Consider the following 24,332-nt stretch of genomic DNA (forward strand, 5'->3'; position numbering starts at 1 on the left):
ATAGCAGTAATTTGACATCAATGTCTGCTGGTTTTATCATATCTTTGATTTCTGTGTCTATTTTTATTGGTTGATTTCTGGTAATGGATCAGATCTTTCCTGCTTCTTTGCATGTATGGGAATATTCAAAGAGTACTGCTATTCTTTGGATGCCAGACAATGAGAATTTTGATTGGATGACATACGTTGTGAATTCTACACTATTGGCTGGTGGATTTTATTAATTCCTCTAAATAGTGATGGTGTTTGTTCTGGTGTGCAGATAATTTGCATGGACTCAGTTGGATCATTTTGAGGCTTCCCTTTAAGGTGTTATAGGGCAGATCCTGAGCAGCCTTTGGTCTGGTGCTAATTTAGCTCCATTACTAAGGTAATACTTTTGAAGTGTTCTACCCAATACCCCATGTCTTATCACTCCGGCAGGTGAGAACAAAAACTATTCCTAACCTTGTGTAAATTCTACATATTGGTGTATCCTTCCTGGCCTCAATACGTTTTCTCATACCCATACATACAAAACAGTGTTCAGCCAAAGTCTTAGAGTAACCCTTCTGCAGATTTGCAAAGCTTTGTCTTTGTCCAGCTTCCTCCTCCCTCTTACTTTACCCTGCAATGCCCGCTGCCTTGGCTATAATCTGTCTCTACAATTCATGTGACAGCTGAACCCTGTATCCCTCCACTCTGTGCTGTGGCCTGGACACTTTCTAGGTGGTAAGCTGGGGACATGGCAGGGCTCGCCTTATTGGTTTCATTTCTCTCAGGGATCATGGTCTTCCACTCCCTGTAGACTGCTGTGTGAAACCATTGTTTCACACATTTTGTCCTGTTTTCCCGTTGTTGAACAGGGTAATTGTGGTCCCTGTTACTCTATCTTTGCTGGAATCAGAAATCTTTGGTTGATGCCACTTGACATCCCTCTCTTCCTCAGCTCTTCATCATCATCTTGACTGCTGGAAGGACAGGTGAAAGAGAGGTCAGTATTTAGTGAGAGGTCAGGATGTGCTAACAGAAAAGGTAGTTACAAGTGTGATGAAAAGACGGTTTTAAACAGGGGCAGGAGAGGAATGTCCCTAAGTATATCTGTTCTTGTAATTATCTCTGTGCCTCTTTACACTTCTATGTCCCATTGCTCACCAGCTGTGCTTATTAAAGATCTCCAGGTAATAGTCATCAACCTTGCGAGAAGTAGGGACTGCCACATCCCTCGAGACTTCTTTAAGAGATATTTGAATCTCAGAAATAGCCACTTGTGTCATTCTCTCAACATTCAGCTAACGAGAATTTTCTGTTCTACTCCAAACACTTCATTTTCTGCCTCTCTTCACAGGTAAGAGAAGTTACACATTGAAGAACTGGCTAATGATTCGGTTCCACATCACTGAATTACCTCAGAGGAAACTTAAAATGCTGCAAAATCATGATTACTTATCCAAAGAGTATATGGGGTTTTACAAATACATTTTTAGTGCCTGGATGAATCTGTTGATACAATCATTACTTTAATCTCTTTTCTTGTCTCTGTAAGAAATCCACTGGCATGTTATAGATTACATAGACACCATCCCATATGGAAATTTTAAAGATAATAGAATAGCTTTTACGATTGACACGCTGGGGGGAAAAAAACAAATAAGCACAGAACAGTGTGCTTATTTTTCATATAAGTTTTAAAAACATTTTCTTGTGAAGTAAATATACAAACTAATGTGTGAACCATAGATTAATGGTTTAATAAATAATAGAAAGTGAACATGCATGTTTCCATGGCCAAGGTCAAGAAATATAACACTACCAAGACCAAAAATATCCCCTATTCTTCATTATTATTAAGAACTATTTTTTTTCCTGGGGTCCCTGGTTGAGCATCCAACTTTCGCTTAGGTCATGTTCTGGTGGTTGGTGAGTTAGAGCCCCATGTCAGGCTCTGTGCTGACAGCTCAGAGCCTGGAGCCTGCTTCAGATTCTGTCTCTCTCTCTCTCTCTCTCTGCCCCTCTCTGCTCATTCTACCTCTCTCTCTGTCTCTCAAAAATAAATATTTAAAAAAAGGAATTTTTTTTCCCTGAAGGTAATGACTACTCACTCTGAGTTACATGATAGTTATTTCTGTGTTTTTCTTCATATTTTTATCACATATGTATGTATAAATGAAGCTAAGTGAAAGTATGTTCATGCTTTACTTAAAGTAGATATAGTTTGCTTTTATGTATTTTTAACTTTATTAGATTAAATAAGTGAATCTGAATCCTACTGTGTCTTCCTCTTTACTCAATTTTATATTTATGAGATCTATCCATGTTGTGTGTAGCCTTAGTTTTATTTATTTTTACTGCTTTCAGGTAGTTCCTAATACTGCATTCCAGTGTGCCATAATTATTTATCCATTCTATTGCTAGTGCATATATAGGTACTTTAAATTTGGTGTTCCTGAGAATAATGTTTTTATGAACATTTTTGAACATGAGCCAGAGTTTCTCTAGAGTAAATACCTAAGAATCTGTGGGCATATAGTATTAGTTCACTGTTGTTGTTTTAGCTTGTGTTTCCCAGATTACCAGTGAGGTCAAGTTCTTTTTTATGTTTATTAGCCATTTAGATCTCCTTTTCTTTTTTTTTTTTTTTTTAATTTTTTTTTTTCAACGTTTATTTATTTTTGGGACAGAGAGAGACAGAGCATTAACGGGGGAGGGGCAGAGAGAGAGGGAGACACAGAATCGGAAACAGGCTCCAGGCTCTGTGCCATCAGCCCAGAGCCCGACGCGGGGCTCGAACTCACGGACCGCGAGATCGTGACCTGGCTGAAGTCGAACGCTTAACCGACTGCGCCACCCAGGCGCCCCAGATCTCCTTTTCTTTTAAGTGTGTCTTTTTTTTTTTTAGTCTTTTGCCCATTTCAAAATCGTGTGTGTGAGTACTTAGAATATGACTCTTGCTGTGAGTGTTTTCTTCCACTCTTTATTATCTATTCTCTCTCTTTGTGATATCTTCTGATGAACAGAAGTTCTTAGTTTAATGTAGTAACTTTGTCAGTCTTGTCTTTCATAGTAGTGCGTTTTGTGACTTGCTTAGGTAATTTTTCCGTACTGTGAAGTTAAGTAGATAGTCTCCTCTATTATCATATAAAATCTTAGTAGTCTTTTATTTAATGTTTAGAACCCTAATCCACCTGGAATTAATTTGTGTGTATGGCCTGACTTCATGGTCTAATTTAATTTTTTTCCCATACAGACATCAAATTGTTTCATTGCTATTTGTTTAAAAGTTTCCTCTTCCACACTCCTCACCACTAATATTCCTCTTATGAAGCAAGTGTCCATACATGTGTTTCTGGGCTTTTTATCTTGTTTCATTTACCTGTTTTTCTCTATTTGCGTCAATGTTACACTATGTTTATAATGAATCTTGATATTTAGTTGGGTAAGTTTTCCAAATTTGTTTTTCTTATTCAATTGTTGTCTTGACTCCTCTTGACTCTTTTTGGAATATAAATTTAATAGTCATTTCTTCTTTTTTGGCAAAGAAAACTTTAAAAATGGCTGAAATTTCAATGATATTGTAATAGTGTTGTATGGTGACAGAGGGTAGGTACACTTGTGGTGAGCATAGCATAATGCATAGAGAAGTGGAATCACTATGTTTTATACCTGAAACTAACGTAACATTGTGTGCCAACTATATTGAAATGAATTTTTTTTTTAAATAGCTGAAATTTTAATTGCCATCACACTGAATCTAAAGATCAATGTGGGGACAATGCACATTTTTATAGTACTGATTTTTTCCAACCCCTAAAGATGATTTATTTCCTGATATATTTAGATCTTCTTTAATATCTCTTGATAAAGTTATATCTATTTTTTTTCTCAAAGACTGATTCCTAGTCACCATTTTTAAATATCTAGTTGCAAATATTAAAAATTTTTTTATTTTGTCAATTGTTTACTGCATCTATTGAGATGCATCTGTTAATGTGGTAAATTACTTTGATTGGTTTTCAAATGTTAAATCAAACTTAAATTCTTTGAATAAATCTGGCCCAGTCACAATGCATTAATCTATTTTATCTGTGTTATATAGGCTGGGTTTTATTTGCTACTATTGTATTTAGTGTGTTTGGATTTATGTTCATGAGTGAGTTTGGCTTGTAAATATTTTTCTCCTATTTTCTGTGCAGGCTTTGTTATCAAGATTATACTAACCAAATGAGGTTGGCAAAGTGTTTCATTCTCCACCTCCTATTTTCTAGATGAATTTGGGCCGCATTGGAATTATTGCTGTTTGAATGTCTGATAGAAATTGCCAGACAAGTAATCATAGCTTAAAATTTTCTTTGTGGAAAGATTTTTGAGTACTGATTCAGTGTCTTTAATAATTATATAACTATTGATATTTTCTATTTTTTAAGTCTATTTTGCAAAATTATTTTTTTCTGTATAATTATCCATTTCACCTTGATTTTCTTTTTCTTTCTTCTTCTTCTTTTTTTTTTTTTTTTTTTTTTTGCGTGTCATCCTTGCGCAGGGGCCATGCTAATCTTCTCTGTATCGTTCCAATTTTAGTATATGTGCTGCCGAAGCGAGCACTTGATTTTCAAATCTATTGACTTACAACTGTTTACAATAGCTTCTTTTAAAAATAAATTTGCAATAAGGTATATTTAATTAAAAAAATAAAATAAATAAAATGTGTAAGTCAAGGAAAAAAATAAAAGTAAGCACTGATCTGTCACAAAAAAAAGAAGGAAAAAGAAATTTGCAGGATATAAAGTGGTGTCTCCTTTTTCTTTCCTGGCAATGGTTATTTGTGCTTTCTTTAATGTTTTCAAAGAACCAACTTAGATTTCTTTATCTTATCTATTACATGTTTGTTTGCCTATTCTATTAATTTTTATCTTATTTTTATTTCTTTATCTCCTTCATTCTACTTTTGTTGGATTTCTTTTAACTTTTTGTATGGATGTTTACTATATTAATTTTGAGACATTTTTAAAATTAATAAACACATGTAATCAACATTTTTTTCTTCTAAATACTGCTTTGACTGCATCACCTCAAGTTTAAGTTGTAATACATTATCATTCAGTTTAGAATACTTCCTAAATTCTGTCATGATTTCTTCTTTGACTTATGGGACAGTTAGAAGTTTATTTCCGTATATTTTCACATTTAAGGTCGTTGTCTTTTATTCTAGAGTAATTCCACTTTGACCAGAGAACATACTATGTGTTATTATAATCCTTTGAAAGCTGTTGGGACTTAACCCTGTGACCCAGTTTATGCTCAAGTTTTGTAAATGTTCCATGTGTGCTTAAAAAAGATATGCATAATGCAGTTGTTAGGTGCAGTGTTCTAAATATACCCATTACAGGGGCGCCTGGGTGGCGCAGTCGGTTAAGCGTCCGACTTCAGCCAGGTCACGATCTCGCGGTCCGTGAGTTCGAGCCCCGCGTCAGGCTCTGGGCTGATGGCTCGGAGCCTGGAGCCTGTTTCCTATTCTGTGTCTCCCTCTCTCTCTGCCCCTGCCCCGTTCATGCTCTGTCTCTCTCTGTCCCAAAAATAAATAAACGTTGAAAAAAAAAATTTAAATATACCCATTAAAGGTTTTTCCCCTATTTTATCAGTCATTGATAAAAATGTTAAAATCAACCATCATGAATGTGTATTTGCCTTTTTTTATTTGAGATTTTTTCTTTAGCTTTATACATTTTGGTAACTATGGTATTAGGTGCCCACAAAGTAAAAATTATTGTATCTTCAAGATGAATTCAATTCTTTTTATCTATATATATTGGGCCTTTCTATTTCTAACAGTCTTTTGCCTTAATGTCCATTTTAAAATATTTATATAGCTATACAAGTTTTCTTTTTGAATGGTGTTTGTGTTCTGTATTTTTCATCTTTTTATTTTCACGTTTTATAGATTTTACGTCTTAGATTTGTCTTTTATAAAGGGCATATAATTAGATTGCAGTATTTTTCCCCAGTGTGAAAATCAGCCTCTTAACTAGAACAGTTAATGCATTTGTATTTCATATAATTGCCTATATATAAGGTTGAAATCCAACATTTTATTTTGTGCTCTCCATTTATCATACTTATTGAATGTTTTGTCTGCTTCCTGGCTTTCTTTTGAAGTGATTCTTTATATTTCTACTTCTACCCATAATATTTCAAAATGTATGCACTTTTCTTTTTTGAGTGATTACTCTGGAAATTATGATATCCCTTCTTAACTTTCTAACGTCTAAATGCAATTGTGGATAAAACACAACAACTTACACTACTTTAATTTTGTTTATTCCCTCCCAACTTCTACATAACTGTTGTGTATTTTAATTCTCTTTTATCCACAGAAGACATTTATTTAGTTATTTTTTAAAGGTTTCCTAAATACTACAACTTTTTGTTTTCTTTTCAGTCCTTGTTTCTCAGAATCCACATCTAAGCCAGATTTCCTTGTACTTGAAGTATACCCATTAGAATTCCTATTTATTTATTTGTTTGTTTATTTAGGGAGAGAGAGAGTGCTAGCAGGGGAGGGGAAGAGGGAGAGAGAGAATCCCAAGCAGGCTCCATGTCCTGTGTGAGCCCTATGCAGGGCTTGATCTCAGGAACTGTGAGATCATGACCTGAGCAGATATCAAGGGTCGGTCACTTAACTGACTTGAGCCATCCAGGCACCCTTAGAATTTCCTTTAGTTTAAATGTGCTGGTAGTTTGCTCTCTCAGTATTTTGTTTGTCTGAAAATGTCTTTAATTTTGCTTGCATTCTTGAAAGATATTTTAGTTGGTATAGAATTCTCGGTGGAAAGAATACAGGTATCATTCCGTTCTCTTATGGTTTACATTGTTGCTTCAGAACAAGTCAGCAGTTAAGTGATCACATTTTAGAAGATTTTTTTTATTCTCTGGATGCTTTTGAGACTTTTTATTTCACTTCAGCCTTCTGTAGTCTTGCCGTGATATGTATAGATATGAATACCATTTTTATTTAGCTTGCTGGAATATCTTGGGCTTCTTGGATCTATGGTGTGGTCTCTTTTGTTAGCTTGGAATATTCTGGGTCATTACCTTTTAAAATATTGCCCTGATATACTCTCTCTTTGCTTTTAAGGACTTCTGAAATGGTATGTGGGGGCTAAGGGAGAGGGTGCAGGGGAAAAAGTATCCTGATTAGGAGATAAGTAACATAGTATTATTGATTAGTAGAAAGTTAACATTTATTGAGGTCTGACTATACTCCACAAAAATGTTTTACATGTGTGTACTAGTTATCTAGTCAGCTACCCCAAAACCTGGCAGTTAAAAACAGTAAGTGTGTATTATTTCACACAAGAGGTGTAGGCGTCCTGGAGTGGCCTAGCTGGGTAGTTCTAGCTCAGGATCTCTCTTAAGATTTAACTTGTTGGTGGGGGTCAGGGAGCAGTCATCTGATGTGTTGACCATGGCTGAAGGATCTGCTTATAAGCTCATACAGTGGTTGCTAGCAGGATGCTTTAGTTCCTTGCTGGCTGTTGAGATATGAGATTCAGTTCATGTCCAGTCTATACTTGTCTCCTATTCAGGACTCTTCAGACCAAAACAGGGCACATACTTAGTATTAGTTACCCTGAAAACAAGGCCAAAATCAGATGACTTTAAAGTAATTAAAAATTATAAAAGAGGCAAAGGTCATTTTTCACTTTCTTTAGTTTAGTGTTTGGTTTTTAATATCCATCTTTATTAATTTTATCCTGAATGTGCATATGAAATTCTAGGGATCAGAGAAAGATTTCTTATGAATTACTTCACAGTGAGTAATACGTGTGTCAGCCTGTCTTGCATCAGGTCTTATCCCTGGGGCACAATGATGAAAACCAACTCACATGTCCTATGTGAGGGCCATACCCTCCTTAAATGAAGATTGAAGGGTAAAGAGGCAGCTGTGACTTCTCCTCCTAGAACGAAGTCCTTGGACATGAAATGGGCCTGAGTCCTAACTCTAATATTTTGTTATGCTGATAAAAGCTCTCCAGGAGCCAGATAGCCCCACATTTCTACCACCCAAAGTTGTCAAGTTCTACTTTCATCTCTTTTGACACCCAAATACCTAGGAAGATAGTGCTCCAGTCCCCTTGTCATCTTCAGCTATAACCTAGAGCCCATCCTGGGATGTAACAATTCAGCTTTTGGGGAGACAAAAGATGTTTTATTATTCTTTGAATCAGTTGGATTAGGTAAACACATGGCCACAGACCTAATCTTTATGTATGTGAAAATGTTTCTGTGAGAAATGAAAGCAAAAATTCTATATTGTTATAGCTTATGTATACATGGCTCAAGAGGCTAGGGCTTTTGATAGGAACACTAAGTCTTGGGAAGTTTTATTTTTTCATAGTTGTACCCCACTGGCTTGAAGAATGAATGTCTGTAGTGGCACCTTGGCCTAAAAAGTGGGTTCTGATATTGGTGTATCTACCTCTTCTGTATGGATTCTTGGGCTTATTCCTGAAGAGGAACTACTCTCCCCTGATGATTAAAGATTAAATAAAGTACTTTTTCTGGAATTCTTAGGAAAAATGAAAGTCTTCTAGGCACATCAATGGAAAACACTTTTTTTGGGGGTCAAATCTTTGGTTTCTTTAAGATCCAAGCTTATCACTGCCCACAGAGTCCTTCCTAGAAGGCCAATGGTTAATTACTTATAGAATGATCAAATATCATTGTGTTAGTCAACTATTCCCGGGGTAATGCTGCATAACAAACAAAGCTACAAACCTTCATGGTTTACAAAACAAATAGTCCCTTTTATTTTTTAACATAAATACATACATACATACATACATACATATTTATTTATTTATTTGTTTGTTTGTTTATTTATTTATTTATTTTACAAATTTTGTAGGGTTTGGCTGAAATCAGCTGGGCTTGGTTTTAGATTGTAGGTTGGATTCAGATTTGTTCCACATAACTCCTTGTTCCGGAAAGAGTGACAACTTGTGGCATGTTCTCACCTGGGGTGGCAGGGAAACAAGGAGATGAACAGACAAATAAATTTTCTTAAGGCCTTATCATAGAACTGGCACTTATCACTTTCATCTTCATTCATTGGCCAAAGCAAATCATTTCACCATGCTGAACATCAATGGGTGGGGATGTTGTCTTTGCCTATAATGGGAAATAGTTCATACAGGCTCATGACAATGGGCATGGATGTATGATTCTTTTAAGGTAGGAAGCAAAGTGTCAGGAAAATAGTATAATCCACTAAACTCAAGTTTTGAAGTTTAGGACAGTCTTCCAACTTCAACTCACCAGTGGATGTTTGAAACTGGAACTTACTATTTAGGAGGCATGTGGCAAAGATAGTGAACTGTCCACCAAAAAAATGTATGATCTCCCTTCCAGTGAGTGGTGTTTTTGCTTGGAAGCATATACCCAACAGGGAATATGTTTCCCATACTTTTGCATCCAGGTGCAGCCATGTTACCAGTTTTTAACAATGGAATGTGAGAAAAAATAGATGTCACTTGTACTTGAATACACTAGAATGTCTTGTCCACCTCATTTCCCCTTCCACTGGCTAGAAGCAGAGGATGCTGAGATCTCAGAGGAAGGTGAAACCATGAGATCCAAAGAAGCCTTGTTTCCTCAGTCACCCTGTGGAGAAAAGCCACTTGCTATCCAGATATGCCCACCCTAGACTAACATTAATGATGAATATGTTGAGCCTCAGAAATTTTGGAATTTATTTGGTACAACATCTTTGTAACATCTATACTATTCTAAGTAATTGAGGGAGACAATTGTTTAAAGTCACATGGCAGCTATGTGAGGTTAACATGAAAAGAATCACCACCTAGACTTAAAATTAGGTTTATCACTTCTAATTATGTTCTGCTGATAAGGAATTGGTTGATGTTAAGGACATTTTTAAAAGCTTTGACTTTGGGTCTAGTTAATATTTAAGGTTTCTTTCAACTTTAAGATTTTATGATTCTGAAGGAGGCCTTTCCATAGTCTTCAGAGTTTATGGAGCAGAAGCAACATTCTCCTTTAAAGTGTCTTATGGGACTCTCTGACAGACAAAAAAAATGGACAGGAACCCTTTTGTGAGAAAAAGAAGAAGCAAAACTTGGTTTTCATCCTCCAACAATGAATGACAGTGATGCCAGCCCCAGCACCAGAAATGAATTAGAAATCTCTCGTGCAACTACTTTAAGTGGCCTTGAGTAAGTCATTTAAACTCTACAAGCCTTGGTTCCTATCCATAAAATAGAGGTAGAAGAGTGAGTTTACAGCATGATTTTGAAGATTAAATGAACAATTACATATAAATTTCATGGTGCAGAAATTAACACATAAGAATTATGCAATAAATGCCCAATATTATCATTGCTGTTATTCTTGTCTAGGTTAGGTTAGAGGAACAGTCTTCCCCTGGATATAGGCTATATATGTCATTGTGGAGACCTAGATTCATGATAATGAAACCCAAATAACATAGATCTATCACTGCAAATCCACTGGTCTTGGAAATGAAAGGAGAGGGTACTTACACTGTTAACATCTTAATAAATCACAGGACTTGAAATGAATTCTCTGACTTGTCCTAAGTGTACAAGGTAATGCGGAGATACCACATAGGCATATCACATATTTGAGCAATCATTGGGGACTTGTCTGCATTATTTTGCTTTTGATTGCTATCAGAGAAAGCAAAAAAGCCAATGGGACTTTATAATTAAAAAAATTAATGGGATAAATATTAGAAAAAGTTTGAGGGGCACTTGGGTGGCTCAGTTGGTTAAGTGTCTGGCTCTTGGTTTTCGCTCAGGTCATGATCCCATGGTTTTGTGAGTTCAAGCCCTGCATCAGGCTCTGTGCTGACAGTATGGAGCTTGCTTGAGATTCTCTCTCTCCCTCTCTCTCTGCCCCTCTGCCACTCACATTGTCTCTGTCTCTCTCAAAATAAATAAATAAACTTAAAGTTTGAGAGTAATAATTCTGATTCACTGTTTCTAATGACCATTGGATTCTGGCTGGCAGAAAGCATACTCTTCCTGCTTCTTCAGGAGAGCCTCATTGTGCAAAGACTCTGGGCCACATAGTGTGAGTTGCTTATTGAGGGCAGATGGGAGCCACAGGCCTCTTTGTGCCAGGGATGCTCTTAAACATGAGAAGGACTGAATTCTGCTTGGAGATCAATTAGGCAAAGTTAAAAATTCTCTTGAGAGAACATATGGGATCCCTGAACCATATCCAAATAGCCAAATCCTTTCCGGCATTTCCCATGTTAAGGATAATCAGTGCCATTTTCCTGTCTTCTTTGTCTCAATTTCATCTTTTCTTATTAGTGTCAATTGTCACCTTAGGTTATAATTTCTGATATAATTTTTAATTTGTTTTGCATGCATAAGTGGCTTCCCTATATAGACTGCAAAGTCTTCTAGAAAAGATCTATTTCATGTAATTTTAGGGATTTCCAAATGTGACTAGCAAAGAGCTGAATATCAGGAGTTCATTAATAAAGACAAATTTGAAATGAGTTTCCAACCACCTGTGTAGAGGACATACTGCATTTTTCATTTGGTAAAATTGGGTCATTTTTGAGCTTTTAAGGCAATATTGAAGGTCTCTTAAGGATGCAAATTCTGAATTAGCATTTCTATTTTGTCCTAACTCAGCTGCACAAGATCCCTGAGTTGCCCACCAGGTATAATGAGAACTTTTGTGGAACTGTGGGAGTTGAGCAAAAGAAAAGTTAACTTGGAAAGTTCTTGACTCTCTGAGTTCAACTCTGAATGACAAATACCAGAGTCAATATTTTCCAAACTGCCAGCAATAAGCATTTTCAAAAGCCTAATTAAAAAAAAAAAACCGTGCCAGTTTAAAAGATGTAATTTGAACATAAGGCACATGTGGTAGTGAAGTCTAGTAGATAACATTTTGTGTGTGAAATATTTTTGTAAAAGCAGGAGAGATGGTAGGAAGAGGAAAATGAGCTTTCCAATCAGGCGTGTTCAAAAGACTCTAATTCTACTGTCTTGGTGATTTATTTTCTCTAATGTACACATCCTTTGAAGAGGATACTTGGTTTAGAAGGAGAAGGAAAATTCATTTTATAGTGTGAGATTTCTCTGAAAACCTGTTTCCCTATTGACCCAGAAACTTTATTTCACTCCCCCCTTCAGTTCTAAATTATCTTTAACTACTAGGACATTAAAAAAAGCATAGTGTATTAAGAGTCACCTTGATTAAAGAAGAATGATTGGGTCAGATTTTGCCTCTAGGTTCCTGGGCATATTTTTAGGAACTGATTTGCTACCAGATTTGTATCTTCTGTTGACTCCTTGGGTGATACAATTTATTATGTCCATAAATGGAAGACTGGGGGCACTTCCAACTAGTTAACCAGTCCACAGTCATTTCATTGCATGACAGTCCTTGATCGAACAGTGAGGAAAGCAATTATGATCTACAAAGAAAACAGATAATTGCCATGCTGATGACTAACAAGGCACAGTCTCCTTATAGGGTCAGGGGGTACATAGATGGCATGCTGGGATCTGCTTTCTCAGGTTAAGATGCACTCTTGTTTAGGTAACACCTATCAACTCTGTGTGTTTTATGATTCTGTCTGAAGTTTGAAGAAAGAGATACTAACAGTGGAAAGGAAATTGAATTTGATGTTGAAAAGAGTCATTTGAAGGAAGTATCAGGGACAATAAGAAACAACTTGTATTGGTAAAATGAACATGTGGATAGAAAGCTAACTTTGTGCTTCCAAAAATCTCTAGCTATTGATTGGTGCAATAGCTGTAAATTTCTTGGCTGATTACAATCAGCAAGTTTTTTTTTTCCCATAGGACAATAATAGTCTCAATTGAAAAGTCTATAAGCAAGTTAGTTTGGACATTTAAACATGGCTCTTAGCTATGCAAATAATGAATTTATGTCTTGCAAAAAACTGAGTGAGGCATTGTCTTTTCTTTTGCTACTTCTCTCTCTCTCTCTCTCTCTCTCTCTCTCTCTCTCTCTCATGCCTAACCCCTACCAAACATTTAGCTTGAAGTTTGGTTATCTAATTCTTTTTGCTATCCATTTTACAAAACAAATTAATTTTATAGTTTCTTTCATTGCACTTCAGTCAAGCTTGTCTTAAAGTAAGGACAGTGTTATTTAAGATTTCCTTCTGTCATGTGGGACTAATTGGTCTAATTCATTATGTAAAAAACTATAAGGGCTATGAGACAAATGAGGTAATGTATTTTGAACACTAGTGTAATTGCTAATGAGATCTAATGTGAGTAAACTGCCTGTAACTTAAGTGTTTCAGCATGATGGATATGTTACACTTTACTAAGGAAAGAGCTGAAATAAGTTATGGCACCAGTTAGCAATGTGCTTATAGATAAAAACACAGAGCAAAGGACAATATAATTAAATTAAAATATTTTGCTTTAAGGTTAATTTTTTTGATGTGTGGTGTTTTTCTAACATGTTGGATTTGAATAAAATACTAGCTCATGACCAAATGCTACTTTTAGTGGCCTTTAGACCAATGTAGCAGCACATTAATTTTGAGTATGGTGTTTCCAGAATGATTGCTATTATAACAGAGCTAAGGTCCAGAGAAACTTATGGTGTTTACATCAGTCACAATTGGAAAGATTTCCATTCCATTGTGTGGTAATAAACCTGGGATGACAATTTACAAATAGTGCATAATCTATATCCTTGAAGGGATTAGGAGACAGGTGCAGGGGTTTCTGTCACTATAGTTGTGTCCACAATTTTCTTCTTGATAACACAGACATGTATGAATTAACAACATAAACTAGGGTAGGAACAGGGATGTTTGTCCCAATATGGGAAACAAAGGAAGATGTTCAACCAAATAGGCAAGGCATAGAATCCATGAGGACTTAACAATCTCTAGGAATGGTCAGGAAAATAGGCAGCATTCACAACTCCTATATGAGGTATTGGTGGGTCCCAACTAGTGATTTATGTATAAAAATAGGGACCTAGTAATGTGACGTTCAAAGACTAGATGGGCCAAATATTGGTGGACACCCAGTCCCAAACTTTGGACCATTTGGAGTTAATGAAATGTCTCTGGGTTTTAACTCAGGAAACTGGCATGAGTTAGGGGGGATTCAAGTTGTAGGAAAGAATTGGAAAATAGATTTATTAGAGTACAACCTTAGAGTAGAGATGAAAGCTAGGGGATTATCCTATGAAGTATGGGTCTTGGTTGGGAGCTCAAACATATAGGTCCTGTTATCAAAATGAGTTCCTGTGCTCAAGTGGAAAAATTTCAGCTGATATTTGGGAATCCATGTGGGAAGGCAAGGGTTAGCACTTCAGGTTTAGGCTACAGTAAAGATAATTCAGAGAGCAAAACCATAAAATGGAAATTCTATCAGTGAAGACACCTTCCCTGTCTTCTCATTGCTGCCTCTCTTGTGCCTAGAATAGAGCTTGGTGTATAGCAGGTGCTCATTGTATGTTTTTAAAGGAATAAATAGGGGGTACAGAGTTTTAAATACATATAAAATTATTTAAGTAGTGCAACTTAGGTACGGCTTACCTTAGTCAAGACTGAATCAGGATGTGAGAAAGTCCTTCTTTATCTGACAGGGAAACCAGTGGGTTCACAGGGAACTTGGAGAAGGCAAGTATAGGATGGGGAAGAGAGAGAGTGGCTGGCCCAGCCAGTGGTAGAGCTTCCTCCTTCAGCATCTCCTTATCTCAATCACCAGGGTCATTGTCATTCCTTGATAACTAACATAGGGAACCATTTAAATTTTCTTAGTATTTTAATAATAAGTTAGATTAAATTCCTACCTAAGCACCATGTGAGACCACTCTCATATCCCAGGAATAATTATGTATAACTCAAACAAAATTGGTTGTAAACTGGCTCTCTTCCTTCATCTCACCTGTGTTGCCTCTTGCTGGAGCCAGTCCTTAGGGTGCTGAGGTGGGAGGGACACTTGTTGGCTATATACCATTTTGAACCTCTTCAACTAAATCAAATGACTTAGGGGAAGATCTATTTTTCAAGGAATATGCCACAGGTTCACAAAATGCGTACAAGTATATAATATAAACTGTCTGCTTTATAAATGCTTGATAACAATTATAAAGAAAAAAATATTGTATAGATCATCCTGAGGCAATCTGTAAGTCATGTGCTAAACACAAGAATTTTCAGGGAAATCCTTTCTTGACAGTTTAGAGCAATGGATTAACAGGAAATAGGTAATTTTACTTGGATCAATGGAAACTGACTAGAAAAAAGTTACTAAAAATATACTAAAATGGAAAATATAATAAAAATAATGCCAGAAAAGAAACTCATATGGTGAAAAACTCTCAAATATGAAAGCAGCCGAACTTATAATATGGTATCTGATAATGCAATTATTTATATCCTTTGCTGTCTGATCTCTCCCTATGTAAAGCTTAGTAACCAATAGATTTAGCTTTTTTAACATCCCTCTCTATCTGAAACCAATACCTAAGCACTAGTAATGTATACTCAGGAACTGACTATTTTCACACAGACAGGGGGTATTTGTATATATGTACAGTTATGACAATTTTAGTTGATATCAGTGATATTCCCCAGAACATTCTCTTCAGTCTGGAGGGCACAGAAATTAACAAAAATAATAACCACAGTTAGTCTCTGGCTTAACATCCATGTCTTGAGTGCTTAGAAACACAGCTCTGCTGAGTTCTACTCTCGGGTTTGGGGATTCCTTCCAATATATGAATAGGCCTTTGCTCCCAATTCACTGTGGGTAACAGATCATCCCAGCAATATCTCAGTGATCCACTTGACTGCATGTGGTGGTCATTACTTACTAGTGTTCTCTGTAGTCATACCTCTTTCACAGATTTTCTTTCCTAATTTGTGTCAGAAACTGATAATGCCCTCCAAAATCTATTTGATCCTAGCAAAAATCCACCTAGCAAGAAATTACATTTCTTAGCCTCCTGCACCTTGATGTTTATCATGTGACTACTTTTTGGATGAGATGGGATTGAGAGAGATTTGCTCTATTTCTGTTTTTCTGGTTGCTTTCCATTCCTTTCCCCCCCCCCCCCTCACTTCTTTTTGCCTGGGAAGTAGTGATAACCAGAACTGTCACCTCACACCCAAAGATGGAAGGCATATGTTAAGGATGGTAGAATTCCTCCATTTTTTTTTTTCTGAAATGTTCACCTCTGGGCTGTTGTTGAGAAAGATTCTAATTTAATCCATTGTAATAGGGGATTCTTTCTTATAGAAGCTTGGCCTGAACCACAGAAGCAGTTTCTCCCAGGGAGTTATGTGTCTTTTAACCAAGTATCAGACTATAGCAACACTTGCTAGACTTGAAGCTTTGAGTCATTTTAATGTTTTAGTGGTTTTGATTTCTTCTATCCCCGGTGAGCCTGTGGACCAGTGCATCTCTTTCTTTCTCTTGGGAGTTCATGATGCCAACCCAGCTCCTCCATGAAACCAGTTTTATTTTCACTTCTGAATAGACTGATTTCTCTGAACTTGGTGACAAGCTTGCCTGCATGCCTTCAGCCTTCTCTGTGGGGGATTTGCTATGCAGAGCTCATCAGCTGTCTCCCCCTTTAGGACCTTGCACTTGTGCTCGGTGTCTGTAATTCTTTTTCTCCAGATATTTGCACACTACAGTTTTTCTTCCATTACCCTGTCATATTTCCTTATAGCATTTTCCATTATCTAGATTTATTTAGTTGTTTACATGTTTATTCTACTTAGAATAAACAGTTTGAGCACAGAGGATTCATTTATCTTGGTCACTGGTATATATCCCTACTTCCTAGAACTGTGTTGCATAGAAAGTAAGTGTTTAACAAATATTAGTTGAATAACTGCATCTCTTAAAGGACATTAAGGTTATAAAATTATGGCATCCTCAAGCAGGTAGAAAGAAGTCTCAAGCTAGTACACAAAATAATAGTCTAGAGTCAAATTCCAACTGGATCTGCGAAGTTTCCAAAGTTTTCTTTTATGAATAGCAGCTTATACTTATCAATTTGTGGAACCTGAAGATACCACACAGAGAGATTTAGGTATGCAAAGTTTTAGAAATGAAACAAATAATAATATCTGGGAAAACAGTGGGTGTATGTCTATGTAATAATGAAACAAATTATAATTTTAATATCAATTTTCTTATTTGCATAAAGAAATAGACCAAGCTATGCCAGAGAAATTTGAAAAAAAAATCCTCTTTTTCCTAATATGTGCACTTGTTCAGTTTGAAATGGTTATGGTATCTTTCCCTTCAATTTTTTGTCTCTGCATCATTTCATCAGGATTTAAGTCATCCTGGTTCCGGTGGTCTATTTAATGTACTACTCCTACCTCTATTCCTAGCTCTAGCTCTAGCTCTAACTCTAGCTCTACTTAGATTTCTACTCCTGGGGCGCCTGGGTGGCGCAGTCGGTTAAGCGTCCGACTTCAGCCAGGTCACGATCTCGCGGTCCATGAGTTTGAGCCCCGCGTCGGGCTCTAGGCTGATGGCTCAGAGCCTGGAGCCTGTTTCCGATTCTGTGTCTCCCTCTCTCTCTGCCCCTCCCCCGTTCATGCTCTGTCTCTCTCTGTCCCAAAAATAAATAAACATTGAAAAAAAAATAAAAAAAAAAAAGATTTCTACTCCTACTTCTACTTATAGAAGGGATGTTTGATATGGAAGTCCTGGTGCTTACCTATTTTGGTGATGCTAATTTGCTGACTTGAAATTGTTAATAGTGTCTCTATCGGTACTTTTAGTTTCTTTGATTGGCCTTGTCTTTACTTTCTGGTAAGCAGCAGTTGTGGGTTGAATAGTGTCCCCCTAAAATGTGCATTCATTCAGAATCTCAGAAATAGTATCTTTGCAGATATAATTAAGGTAAAGATTGAGATGAGATCATAGTGGATTAGAGTAGACCCGAAATTCAATGGCAGTGTCCTTGTAAGAGGCAGAAAAAGAACACAGAGAAGATTATGTGGAAGGGGAGCAGAGATTGGAGTGATGTGTCTACCAGCCACAGAACACCAGAGATTGCTGCCAGCCACCAGAAGCTGGAGGTGAGGCATGGAATGGTGAGGCATAGAAGCCAGAGGTGAGGCTCATGGAGCCTCCAGAGGGAAGCAACCCTGCTGATGTCTTGATTTCAGACTTCTGGCCTCCAGAACTGAAATGAAATACCTTTTTATTGTGTTCAGCCATCTAGCTTGTGGCAATTTGTTATATAACAGCTTTAGGACACTACCACAGTATCTTCCTGGCTCATCAGGCAACAGCCTGAGCTGTGCCTTTGGTAGAGCAAGCCATTGCTGTTACTTAGACTCTGTTGATTCTAATTTGCCTTCCCCAAGGCTTTTCAAAATACAAACTACATACTAGCTACTTTTGGAAACAGCCACATTCTTTTAAGCTGTGATAGACAGTAGAATCAATTATAGTATAAATTCAGACTTCTCTTATCTAATTCCTTGATTCATGATTTTGTGAAAATATATCAGATATACTTAACCCTTCATTATTTCTGGTAATGGGTAGGTATGAGAGAATTAAAACATGAATTCAAAACTTGATTTTTAACCTATGACTTTCTTAAAGTGATTTTTGAAATTACAAGGCCAGCTGTGTCCAGTGTGGCACCAGAAATCCTAACGCAGCACTTAAAAGAACATGGGCTCCATAACTTGTCATTTTCTCTATTTAATTTCTGCTGAAGAATTTTACTGTATCCTTTGGGTATCTCTATTTCATTCATTAATGAGTCCTGGGGATATGAAATGAATGATGGGACTAAACTGTCAGGCAGGAGAGAAATACTGTGGATTTTTTTCCCTGTGTGATATTGCTGTTTTCATCTTAACTCTCTTGCTTCAGGTCCCTGTCATGTTAGCCCTATATTTTCAAAAAAGGACTAAATAGAAGCTTACTGTTAATTTATTTTGGTTTCCTACTTAGTGTTAACTCATTCCCACTTTCATTGTTAGATTTTAGGCTCTTATTCTAAATTTGTTGGCAGGTTATAATGAACTGCTTTAAATTATAATGATTTGGGTGTTTAGGCCTTTTGGGTGAATTATTAATATGAATGATAGAGGAAAAGAAAGCCTATTATTTAGTTTTATTTTTGATAACTCTCTATGAAGCATTTCTTAAGTAAATGTTAGGATGCAATATAAAAGGCAAAGTAATTTGCATTTAATAGTCCATGTTCTAGCTTTTGGAAATGTCTGCATATATTTTGTTGCTTTTTTTATAGACATAGATTGCTGTTTCACTTTAGAGTAGCCCCATAATTCACTTAAATGAAAGGTTTGCATTCTGTTTTACTTGGAGCAGAGAGAGAAGCCAACTTTCACATTGGTATGTTGACTATGTGTTTCAGATCTCTGCGATACACTTGTTCATTCATTCAACATATGTTTTTATTGGTTAATTTTAAGTGCCAGAGCTTCAACTATAACCACACTTAACTTAAACCTACCTTACCTCTTTTTCCCCAATCCATCCATCAGTTTTGTGTACCTTATTAATAAGACTGGTGGCATTGTTACACACAAGATTGTTGAAAATAGAAACCTTCAGCTAATCCTCAGTTTGCCTTTTGCCTTGCATTTTTACATCTGTTTGGTCACCAATTCCTGTTGATTCCACCTTCTAAGTATCAGATTTTGCCTTTCTCCTTAGCTCTGCTGTGCATGTCTTAGTTTGGGCCCATCATCTCTGTTGCTTTATTAACAAATCCCATCTAAGGCTACCATTCCCTTCCCAGCTAGATACTTCCTAGTATCTTCCTGTAATTAGGAGAGTATTTATGAGCTCTTAAATCACTGGACTTTTTCATTTGAAAAAGAGACTTCTTTTATTTAAAACTTGGCTTTGTTGAGAGATGAAAGGGTTTTCTAGATTCAGAAATCTCTCTTTAAAAAAGTTTTTTTTTAAATGTTTATTTTATTTTTGAGATAGAGAAAGGCAGAATGTGAGTGGGGGAGGGGCAGAGAGAGAGGGAAACACAGAATCTGAAGCAGGCTCCAGGCTCCAAGCCATCAGCACAGAGCCTAATGCAGGGCTTGAACTCACAAACTGTGAGGTCATGACCTGAGCTGAAGTCGGATGCTCAACCAACTGAGCCACCTAGGTGCCCCGATTCAGAAATATCTCTTAATGATTTGGCCTTTACACACTTTTTTTAAAAAAAGTTTATGAATTTATTTAGAGATAGAGAGCTGGGGAGGGACAGACAGAGAGGGAAGGGGAGAGAGAGAGAGAGAGAATCTCAATCAGGATCTGTGCTGTCAGCATAGAGCCTGACGTGGGTCTCGAATCCATGAACCATGAAATCATGACCTACACTGAAATCAAGAGTCAGATGCTTAACGGACTGAGCCACTCAGGTGCCCTAGCCTTTACACACTTTTTGTCCAGCCAGAACAAATAGCATCATAAAATTTTACCTTCTTATAGGCATCAATTGCTGTCTTACTTACTGTTAGTTGAACCTCATAATTCACTTAAATGAATGACTATCCAGTCTGTTTTACTGAGAAAAAGAAGGTAAGTCAACTTCTGACACTGGCATATTGACTCTACATTTCATACCACACTGCTTGGAAAACCACCTGGAGAGAAGAGAAGGGCAGGAACTGCGATATGAATGTCCAAGTTCCTACCTTATGGTTGCAACTAATGTGATGTGAAAATTCTAGGACAACTCACATAGATTTTGAGGAATGATGGAAAGCTGGAACTAGTGCCCTTCCTTCCTGAGTATGCTTGGAGAGACTGCAAGTCTCATGAAGAATGCCCTTGTCAAACATTGGACTGGGATGCTGGAGGAAAGTATTGAGACCAATAGACTGGTATAGTCTTCCCAGTTACCCATGGTCAGAATGTGGTTGCAAGAGACCAAGAAGTTCCCATCTGTCCCAGTGGGGGTATGTGAAAGTTTAGAGGGCACAGGTAAAAATAGGTGTAGTGCAGGTTGGGATGAGATAGTCAGTGGCATGGTACCCCAAAAGACCAGAAGCTTCCACACTTCAGTTCACATCAGTACAATAATCTCATGGAGGTTGGCAAGGACTCAGAAGAAAGCATGCTAACTAGAGACGTGTCTTCCTGCCTTCTTGAAAAGCTCCAGGGTCTTGCTCCCAGGGGCAAACCCAGAACTGAGGAGGCAGAGAAGAGACTTCTAAAGATGAGAATCAGCTCTTATAGGGAGTTTAAACTTGAATTGGTTCAAAAGTGTGGCATTTTTAAGCCAGAAGAAACCAAATTATTCTTAACTGGCACGTTTTTATTCTTTTGTCATCAGCTAGAATGAAGATTCATAGGGAATGAAAAAGCTGTTTTCTTGTCCTTCCCTCCACCACAGATCTGAGCAAATCTGAATAAATTTAGACCCAACTACAATTTACCATATGCACACCTCCACAGGATCCCTCTTACCCGGAAGTATAAAAGTCATACTCCTTTGTGGGCCCTACACAAGTCCTCTATTCTCATCTCCCAACACTGCCATTCTTAATCCCTGCATTCCAGATGCTCTGAAATTCCCCCTAAATCTGGAACCCAAAGTTTTTTCACTCTTTTGTGGCCCCGTATATGCCCTTTGTAGACCTTGGGTGTCCATTCCTGCACTGCCCATGGTAAATGCCAACTTATTTGTCAAGACTTAAAGAAAACAACATTGTCTTCTTTGCACTTCCATTACTGCATTTATATTTTCTTCCAGCTCTGGTTTTACATACTTACCTGCGACCACGTGAGGCCAGCCCACTTTTGAGTGTTAGGTAGGCAGACAAAACACCACCAACAATGGTTTTTGAATGAATTAACTAATGGCACTCCTAAAAGTTTGTAACAGAATTGTCTTGTGTTTACATTGCTTTTCCTCTTAAATGCCCCACTGAACTTCTCTTTATGCTTGTCAAATAATTAGTTTTAGCTCCAATCTCTTAGTCACAAAACCAGTAAAGCTATGGTTAGCAAAATTTTAACTCAGATAAAAGCATTTAAATGTGTGACACTAATGGCCATTAATATTCTCTCTGTAAAACACTTCTTGATTTAAAATAAATATTTTCAAGTTAATCATCATTTAATAAAATTCATATTACTTAAAGCTTTGTGCTTTGACCCTGACTAAAGATGAAAGGTTTAAATCTTATTTTGGGGTAGATGTATGCATGACCTCTCAGAATAAACTTCTATCCTTAAATGAAATAAACCAGATATAATTATAGAAGGAAGAAAGCAGAGTGAATAGTTTAACAAAATGTGATCCTTCAATATGTTCCACAGTATAGCCTCAGAGTAAAAAAGAAAAATCAGTCCCAGGAAACTTGGCATTAGGACTTATTTTTAAAATTCCTGGCTCTAAGAATAGTGAAAAAACAAACAAACAAAAGAAAAAACAACACTGGCTTACATAAACCAGATCATAACTGTGTTTCTGAAAAAGTATCTAAGAGACCACTTTCAATCACTGAGTTAATGTTATACATTTTGTATATATGTATATGTGCATTCTAAAAGAACTCAAATGATATGAGTAAACTTAATCCTGTAGTATTCTTAATTTTTTTTTTTAATGATTATTTATTTTTGAGAGAGAGAGAGACAGTGTGAGCAGGGAAGGGGCAGACAGAGACAAGGAGACAGAATCCAAAGCAGGCTCCAGGCTCTGAGCTGTCAGCACAGAGCCCGAGGCGGGGCTCGAACCCAAGAACCACGAAATCATGACCTGAGCTGAAGATGGAGGCTTAACCAACTGAGCCACTCAGGGGCCCCAGTTCTGTAGTATTCTAAAGGACACAGTGTTTACAGCCAGAAAACCTGAGTCTTAATCCCATATTTACTATTAGTTACCTATATAACCTTAAGCAACTTAACTTTCTCTAGGGAACGGAGTGTGACAGTTCACTTCATGAGTTGTAATTTGTTGGCATCTAAATCAAAACCTCAAAGTAACAGATTAAAGAAGGCAACTAAGAGCAGAGACTGGAGAAATATAAAATGGAAAGAATAATGGGGCGCCTGGGTGGCTCAGTCGGTTAAGCGGCCAACTTCGGCTCAGGTCATGATCTCGCGGTCCGTGAGTTCGAGCCCCGCGTCGCGCTCTGTGCTGACAGCTCTGAGCCTGGAGCCTGTTTCAGATTCTGTGTCTCCCTCTCTCTGACCCTCCCCCGTTCATGCTCTGTCTCTCTCTGTCTCAAGAATAAATAAATGTTAAAAAAATTAAAAAAAAAAAAGGAAAGAATAAAATTAAAAGGGTAAATGGCATCGATTTCAAAACCCAGGCAGTAGGCAAGCAATCTGAATTTGTGAAAAAACAAACAAATAAACAAACAAAACCATACCTCATATTTTCAATAAAGCTATACGCCATCTCAGTTTCTTCTCTTGAAACGTAATAACATGTTTTCAGACAGGGCAACATTTTCAAATTTTTATTTGAAATAAAAATTTCAACCTGGCCTCATGTGGTAGCAGGTAAGTATGTAAATTTATTTTCAAATTAAAAATCTAGGTCAGTTCTAAAGTGTATATATATAATATTTTTATTTATGTTATATATGTATATATGTACTTCATGTATATATATGCTATATTCCAGTTATTATGAATTTTGTGTTGAAAATTCTAAGGTCACAGTAACATATCCATTCTTTTATAATCTTACTTTCTCATTTTGTTTCTTTTTCTTTTTTTTTTTTTTTTTACTTTATAGTCTAAGCAGGGGAATGCAAGTGGAGGATGTGTCCCCCTGTAGTGGGCCAGATAATGGATCCATTTGGGTGAAGGCAGGAAGCATTTTAATTTCTACTAATATTTATTTTTGTGTCATTTTTCTAATTTATGTTTAAAGTAAGTTTTACAATATTAATAATAATATAGGGTAGTCCACATATAACAACTTCAATAGAGAATACACATAAATTGTGAGTATGTGATTGAAAGATTTGTACTGATAGTGCTATGTACAGGAGCTAAAATCTCTTCTGGGAGAGATGCCAGCCAGTAAAGATTTCTTTCCTTCTGAGATCGATCTATCAATGTATCTATCTAGATATACATCTAGTTTATATATTCATGTTTTATCGTAAACTTTAAATATAGTCAATAAAGGAAATTTGAATAATACAAAAATACATAAGAAGACAGGCAAATGGCATAATATTCACGTTTCCCCATCCTTTTACTCATACACAGTGTTCTTTCAAAATCATAATATCATAAAAAAACTAATATAATTGTACATGTCCAGGGTAAGTCACATAAAGATGAAAAACTTCCCAAACTATCTATGAT

The 24,332-nt window shown here is 36.7% G+C and overlaps 1 long non-coding RNA gene and 1 other non-coding gene across 2 annotated transcripts in view; one reads left to right on the plus strand and one right to left on the minus strand.

Annotated features, from left to right (window-relative positions):
- The window catches only part of LOC121029790 (uncharacterized), a 588,420-nt gene that overhangs the window by 389,418 nt on the left and 174,670 nt on the right, over positions 1-24,332 (plus strand). The gene's annotated exons all lie outside the window — the stretch shown is intronic.
- Positions 4,475-4,581, minus strand: LOC121030162 (U6 spliceosomal RNA). The gene has a single exon (XR_005790093.1). It is a non-coding gene; the product is annotated as a U6 spliceosomal RNA (small nuclear RNA).

The sequence above is a fragment of the Herpailurus yagouaroundi genome, unplaced genomic scaffold (assembly GCF_014898765.1).
Source record: "Herpailurus yagouaroundi ecotype Mexico unplaced genomic scaffold, PumYag 139, whole genome shotgun sequence".
Taxonomy (NCBI): domain Eukaryota; kingdom Metazoa; phylum Chordata; class Mammalia; order Carnivora; family Felidae; genus Herpailurus; species Herpailurus yagouaroundi.